Source organism: Nannospalax galili, unplaced genomic scaffold (assembly GCF_000622305.1).
Source record: "Nannospalax galili isolate Female #2095 unplaced genomic scaffold, S.galili_v1.0 scaffold5, whole genome shotgun sequence".
Taxonomy (NCBI): domain Eukaryota; kingdom Metazoa; phylum Chordata; class Mammalia; order Rodentia; family Spalacidae; genus Nannospalax; species Nannospalax galili.
The window spans coordinates 3,418,556-3,426,736 of record NW_008353126.1 but is presented as its reverse complement, the minus strand read 5'-3'; positions in this window follow the sequence as shown (position 1 = coordinate 3,426,736).

Below are 8,181 nucleotides of genomic sequence, written 5' to 3'. Positions count from 1 at the left end.
CCTATGCCCCTCCCCACGTGTATGTGTGTGACTGTATGTGCATAAACACATGTGTGTGTGCAGGGCCCTATAGAGGCCAGAAGGGGAGACATGAAATCTTTGGGAGCTGGTGTTAATCATTGTGAGTTGCCTAGTGTGGGTCCTGGGATCTAAATTCTGGTCCTCTGATAGAGCAGTAAGTGCTATAAACCTGAGCCATCCCCCAGTCCGTGTGGGTAGTTCTTAATAGACAAATATGCCAGTTTTCCATTAATTCTTTCATTTCTACTTCTGTATTACTAATGCTGCTGCTTTGGCTCTGGCTACTACAAATACAAAACACCATCAACTTTATGCCCAACATAAACCTAGCACCTGGCAAGTCATTTCCTGAAAAATAAAGTCTTTGTTTCACTGTGGCCTTCTGAGAACATCTTTAAGACATTCAAATTCATTTTTCATGTGTTCCTAGAGAAGTGCTTGGTCCATAAGAAACACTCACAAAAATACTGAATCAACCAATCAGTCATCAAGCAATCCATAAAATGAGACTGCTCACAGAACTCGTTAGCTACAATTTCTGGATGATAAAGCTATACTGAGAAATAGAGTTGATAGAGAGCTGGAGAAAAAAAAACAAGTGCTCAACCTGCATTCATTGAGTTTAGTACATGTAATTTTAGAGTCAGACAGACCCTTAGATATGATATGCCTTCTGGTAGTTACTCTTTTCTTTGTTAGTACATAATGGATTTTTGGATGAAGGAGGTTTGGGACAGCCTTTTTCTGTAGCTCCACCTGGCCTGTAACTTGATATATAGACCAGGCTGACCTTGATATCACAGAGATCTCTGCCTCCAGAGTGTTGGGACTAAGGGCATGTGCCACCGTACCCAGTCTGCATGGTAGATTTTGCATACATACTAGCAAGAACTTATTTAGCCTTTCTCTATGTTAACTCCTTGAGGAAAAAGACATTGTAGTGACCCACGTTTCCTGCCTTCACCTCATCTGATGCTGAGGAAGAGAGGAGGGGAGGAAGGGAAGGAGGGACTCTAGACTTCTGCAGTCCAAAATTGGCTACAAGAGGTTATTTAAATGAATTAGAATTAAGTAAATTTGGGGCTGGAGAGATGGCTCAGTGGTTAAGAACCCTGACTGCTCTTGCAGAAGACCCAGGCGTCTGGAGGCAGGCAGATCTCTGAGTTCACGGCCAGCCTGGTCTACATAGTGAATCCAGGCCAGCTGTGGCTCCAGGGAGACCCTGTCTCAAAAAAAATAATAAATAAAATAAAATAAAAAGAATTAAGTAAATTTAATTTCAAATGCAATTCCTTAGTCAACATCAGATACATATCAAGTGACTAGTAACTACCATATTGTACAGAGCAGAGATTACACCCATCCTTTCACAAGGTCCTATTGGACAATGCTGGTCTAGACAATTTCCTTCATTTTTCAGAACAGAATGAGCTCAGGGAAGTTCTCACTTGCTCAAAATCAAACCATCAGAAGCAGAACTGGGACCAAAACTGGGAACTCCTAAACCAATACCCACTGCTGTTAGGTTATACCTCCAATTCATTTCAGAATCTCAACTGTGGCCTGAATCTAGAGTTCCAAAGATATTGGAAAAGTCTTTGCCTTATGATTGCTACAGAAGTTATCTTATTTAATCAATTGCAGGTTTTATTTTCAAATATAAAAAGAAAACAATATACCTGCAATTTGTACCTCTGGTGTCAAAGGAGAAACTTGTGCCAACTTTAATAATGCCTTCAAGGTGAAGAGCTAAGCAAAATATAATATTCTGCCTTTTGCCAATTTAGCTATAAAATTCATTCATAGAATAGGTTCTGATTTTATGGGTGCTTTTTGCTTTACTTTGGTTTCTTTTAAAGCCTTTCTTTATAATAATTTATAAAAATCATCTGGCTTTAATCAATAAATTATAATTTGTTAAGATTTGAAGTTCAGATGCTGGAGCGATAGCTCAGCAGTTAAGAGCATGTATTGCTCTTGCTGAGGATCCAAGCTCAATTCTCAGCACCCACCCATGTCTGGTATCTTACAACCATCTGTAACTCTACTTCTGGGGGATCCTATACTCACTTCTGGACTCCACAGGCACCAGTACTAAAGTGCATGCACTCACACATAGACATACTATGCATATAATTAAATATACAAAATAAATCTTAAAAAACATATTCTTTTCTTTTTAAAAAAGTATTTTATTTATTTATTTACTTTATTTTGTATATTTGGAGTATGGTGCTGGAGAGATGGCCCAGCAGTTAAGAGCACTGGCTGTTCTTGCAGAAGACCCAGGTTCAAATCCCAGCATCCACATGGTGGCTAACAATCAGCCGTAGTTCCAGTTCCAGGAGATTCGACACCCTGTGTTGTTCTCCTCAGGCATTGCGCAACACAGGTGTACTTACACACATGCGGGCTTAACACTCATACACATTAAAAAAAAAATCAATCAATCAAAAAACTTTTAAAAAAAGATTTGGAGTACAAAGTTGTTTTGGTTCAAATTCCTAAAAGGTTTTCTCAGATATTTTAGCAAACATCAGTATTTTCTGCCATAAGATTTTTTTAATGAATTTAGTATTTACTATTCTCTGGAAAGAGAAATCTAGTTCCTTCTGAGAGGTTAAGAATAATTCTAAAGAGGCGAAGAAATAATCATTCTCAGATTGTACCCGTACCTGGTTTAACATGGGTCTGTGAAGGATGCCAGGAAATCAAGAGCCAAACAGGAATTAAATGATCCTTGCATGCCACTGGCTAGGACAAGGCCTTTTTAAAAATACTTTATTTTTAATTTTTATTTTATGTGTATGATGCTCCTGCAAGCATTCCTAATGAAACTGACTAGGTTACAAAAAAGGACAGGAAAGATCAGTGATGGCTTTGCAGTTAAGAGCACTGACTGCTCTTCCAGAGGACCTGGGTTCGGTTCCCAGCACCTACATGGCAGCTACCAACCATCCATAACTCCAGTTCCAGGGGATCCAACACCCTCTTCTGACATTCACAAGCATTGCATGACACAGATGCACTTACATACATGAAGGCAATACACTCATACATATAAAATAAAGTAAATAAATAAATAAAATACTTTTTTAAAAAGAAAAGAATATGTTTCTCCCAGCAACCATTAACTGCCTATATAGATCTTTAAGGAGAGGTGAGGCCTCATGAACTCCTCCACTGGTAGTTACTATTAACTGTCTGCAAATCCTCAGGGAGGGGTAAGGCCTTGTGAATCCCTCTCTACCCCATGATAGGATTTCTAAATTTACATGTAGTTAGTGTGTGTGTGCACGCGCGTGTGTGTGTCTGTATCTGTGTCTGTATCTATGCCTGTGTGTATGTGTCTGTGTGTGAGTGCCAACCCACATGTATGGATATCAGAGAACAACTTGCAGGAGTCAGTTCTCTCCTTCCAGCATGTGGGTCCCAGGGATAGAACTCGAGTTGTCAGGCTTGGTGGCAAGTGCCTTTGTCATGGTTATCACCAGCCCTAAATATTTATTTATTTATTTACTTATTCTTTGATAATTTCATACATGTGTAAAATGAATTTTAGTCATTTTCACCCCACTACCCTCTCTTATATACCCCCCCAACCTTCCACTGAAATCCTTCTTCTTCCCGACAACCCCTCCTACTTTCATGTCTTGTGTGTGTGTGTGAGGGGGGGGAGGGAGGGGGGAGAGGGAGAGGGAGAGAGAGAGAGAGAGAGAGAGAGAGAGAGAGATGAGAGAGAGAGAGAGAGAGAGAGAGAGAGAGAGAGAGAGAGAGACTCCTTGGATTTAATTAGGGTTCCCTGCATGAGCATGGGTAGAAGGTTATTTCCCAGAGCATGGGCAACTTCTCAGCAGCTGCCACACTGAAGAAAAGGACACTTTCTCCCCAGCAACCATTAACTAGTCGGGGAGGGGGGAACCTTATGACCCCTCCCCATCCATGATGAAATGTTGATGGACCAATCTTATGCTGATCTTATGCAGACAACCACAACTGCAGTGAACTCATGAGTGCAATAGTTGTGTCATGTCCAAAAGACTTTTATTTTTGTTTTTTGTTTAAGTATTACATTTATCTATATGTATGTGCTCACACGCATATACATGCACATGTGCCATGGTGTTTGTGAAGCAGTCAGAAGACAACTTGGGGGAGCTGATTCTCTCTGACCATCTAGGTCCTGGGAATTGAACTCAGTTCCTCAGCTGCAACTTGGTGACAAGAGCCCATACCCACTGAGCCATCTAGCCAGCCCCACAAAACATTTTGTTGTTGTTGTTGGACACCTCCCTAGCCTTCAGTTCTTACATTCTTCCCACCTCCTCTTCCACATTGTTTGCTGAGCTTTGGAGGGAATGCTATAGATACCCCACTTAGGGCCAAGCACTCCACCATTACTTGTTCTTGGCATTTTGATCAGTTATGAGTCTCTACCTTAACCATGACAGGGAACCAACTGGCTCAGTCTTGTGCAGGTCTTGTAGTCACAGCTGCAGAGAGTTCAAGAGTGCCATTTCTATGTCATGTCTGGATACAGCATTCTACACTCCTCCACTCCCTCCTCAGCTCCTACATTCTTCCCACCCTCTCTTCTGCTATGTTCCCTGAGCCTTGGAGAAAGTGATAGAAATGTTCCATTTGCTGAACTTTTAGCAGTTACTTCTCAGCACTTTGACCTGTTATGAATCTCTGCAGCAATTAAAAGCATTTTTTCTATAAGAGCAGAAAATTGTATATGTACAAGTTTTTAAAATACCACAATTTATGGGGTTGGAGAGATGGCTCAGCAGTTAAGAGCACTGGCTGCTCTTGCAGAGAACACGGATTTGATTCCCAGCACCCACAGGGCAGCTAACAACTGTCTGTAACTCCAGTTCCAGGGGATCCAAAGCCCTTTTCTGACCTCTGCGGGCATTGCATGACATGGGTGCACTTACATACATACAGGCAATACACTCATACACATAAAATAAAAATAATAAATAAAATACTAAAAATACCACAATTTGTAACATATGATAATCTCAGATCTGAACTGAGGTGTTTCAGGTAGTGCTCTGTGATGCTGTGGGGCGTGATGGCACACACAATCCAAACTGCTTGTATTTAGAACCAAGGCTGCAGCAAAGCGTGGTGCAACATAGACAAGCACTGCCAGAAATACTTTGGCTTCATTACACATTTGATTTCGAATTAACTTTTGGTTGTTGAACATTTAGGAAAACGTTTACTGTAGCTAAAATTTTCACAACTCCCTCACTCAGTTACATGACCCTGTATGAGGTCACCACCCACAGTTTCAGAAGCTGGGGCCTGGACCCATAACCATTCAGCTTAGAACTTCTTGATCCACTCTAGTTATGTCTTAGTTATGGGAAGATGTTGAATGATCACTGCAGCTTCTGACAGAAAATTATGTAATCTAATGTTTGTTTTGAAGAACTTCAAAGGCAATTCACCACCTTTGCATAGAAATTTGAGCATAGATTAAAATAAAACTATAATATAGGAGACCAAGTTTTAGGATTGAAAAAGGAGAGCTGGCTTGGCAGTTAAGAACACTGGCTGCTCTTGCAGAGGACCTAGGTTTGGTTCCCAGCACCTGTCTGTATCTCCAGTTCCAGAAAATCTAACACCCTCTCTGGTCTCCATGAGCATTGCATGACATGGGTGCACTTACATACATGCGGGCAAAACACACATACATATAAATAAAAATAACATTTAAAAAAAGAGGAAACTTAGAGCTGAAGTGGTGGAACACACTTTTAATCCCGTACTCAGAAGGAAGAGGCAGGCAGATCTCTGTAACACTGAGGCCATCCTGGTCTACATAGTGAGTTCCAGGCCAGCTGGGACTACCGGGAGACCCTGTCTCAAAAAGATAAAAAAGGAGCACTCTTAGAAAGTAATTGTGTTCTTTCCTTGAAAGCCATTTTTCTTCCACCAGGCAGACTAGTAATCAAGACAATACAGTGTCAGTTCTTAGTGTCAGGAGCAGTTCTGTTCAGCCACACCAAGAAAGACGTGGGGTTTTATTCCGTTCATTTGATTCTATCTTGGAGAAACTGCTCGAAATTGGCAGTACCCATGATTCCACCTTTTATAAGGTGCAATCAGGGTGAACTTCATAATCTGCTTCTTTTTGTCTTTTTCTTTTCATTCTCTTCTCCCTTTCACCACAAGCTTTTCCACAGATACCATGATAGCCTGCGAGTGATTTATATTATTATTGTTTTGTCTGTTTTTTCTTGTATTAGATTTAATTTCTGGTCCGTGTATGTGTGCATGCACAAGTGTGTGTGCAAGTGTCCATGGAGACCAGAAGGGGTCATCAGATCCCTTAGAGCTGGAGTTACAGGCACTTGTGAGCTGCCTGGTATGAGTGCTAAGATCTGAACCCTGGTATTCTGATAGAGTAGCAAGTGCCCTACTGCTGAGATATGTCTTCAGTCCCTGTAGTTATGTTTTCTAAACCAGTATTAAGCATGCATTTAATTATATTAGAACTTTATATGATTACAAATCAATATAAATGTATAAATTATTTTTAATTTTTATTTATTTTTATTTTATATGCATGAGTGTTCTGCCTACATGTATATATGTGCACCCATGAGTGCAATGCCCACAGAGGCCAGAAAAGGGTGTCAGATCCCCTAAAACTGCAGTTATAGATGGTTGTTAGGCATCATGTGGGTGCTGGTCTTCTGCAAGAGCAGCCAGTGCTCTTCACCACTGAGCTATCTCTCTAAGCCCTAAATGTATAAATTAAATATCATATAATACTCTAAACAAGTGTTTCAAATTAATAACAATGGTAAACATTTATTTTAGAAGCTACTATCTAGTCCAGGAACACAATGTGTAATTCTAACTAGCACAATAAATACTCTGTTTATTTTAGTGACTTAAGAAAGTAAATGTTTATGGAGTATAGTAAAGTATTTGCCTAGCATATATGAGGTCTTGGGTTCAATCCTTAGAAAGAGAGAGAGAGAGGGAGAGAGAGAGAGAGAGAGGAAAAGAAAGAAAGAAAAAAAGAAAGAAAGAAAGAAAGAAAGAAAGAAAGAAAAAGAAAAGTGGGACTGGAGTAGTTAAGAGCACTGGATACTCTTGCAAAGGACCTGGGTTCAATTCCCAGCACCCACATGGCAGCTAACTGTCTGAAACTCCAGCTTTAGGGAAGTCCGACACTCTCTTCTGACCTCTGTGGGCATTGCACGACATGGGTGCACTTATATACATGCAGGCACTTATACACATAAAATAAAAATAACAAAATATTTTTTAAACTAAAGAAAATTTAAACATTTAACTGAAATAAGCTAGTCGCAAAAGGATAAATACCATGATTTTATTTATATGGGGTCCCTAGGGTAGTCAAATCCACAGAGAAACAAAGTAGAATGGGTTTTCATGGGCTCAAATTAGGTAGATAAGTTGCTGTTTAATGGGTACAGAGTCTCCATTGCAAGATGAAAGGGTTCCGGGAAGGATGGTAGTATATAACAATATACTTAATGTCACTGAACTGTACACTTAAAGATTTAAGATGGTAAATTGTATATATATTTTACCATATTTTTTAAAAGAATAAAGGCTAGGGTAGAGCTCAATGACACATTCTCTGCACACGTGATGCCCTAAATTCAATCCCCAGCACCAATAATAACTTTATTATTAATTATTATTTTAAAATTAAATGATTTCTCACTCTTTCACTGATCAATATTCTGGTCAGTTGAATTGGGAAAGTAAGCAGGGACTCTGCTTGTAAAGTACCAGTAGGTGACCCAGGTTGATAGAGGCTTGGTTGCCTATCTTCCAAGAGTATCTTTGACATCAGACATGAAGAAGACCAAGAGTAAAAGGATCACATGCAAGAAATTTTTATGAATCAATCCTGGAAGTTGCACACATTCCATTTACTGGAATTCAGTCTTGCAGCTACAGTTAATTGCAGGGAAAAGTGGAAAATACAGCCAAACTGTCTATGCAAGAAAACAAGTTTTGCCAGGCATGATGGCTCATGTCTTCAATCCCAGCACTTGGGAGGTAGAAGCAAGTGAATCTCTGTGAGATCAAGGTAAGCCTGGTCTACATAGTGAGTTCCAGGCCAGCTGGGGCTACAGAGAGACCCTGTCTCAAAAAACA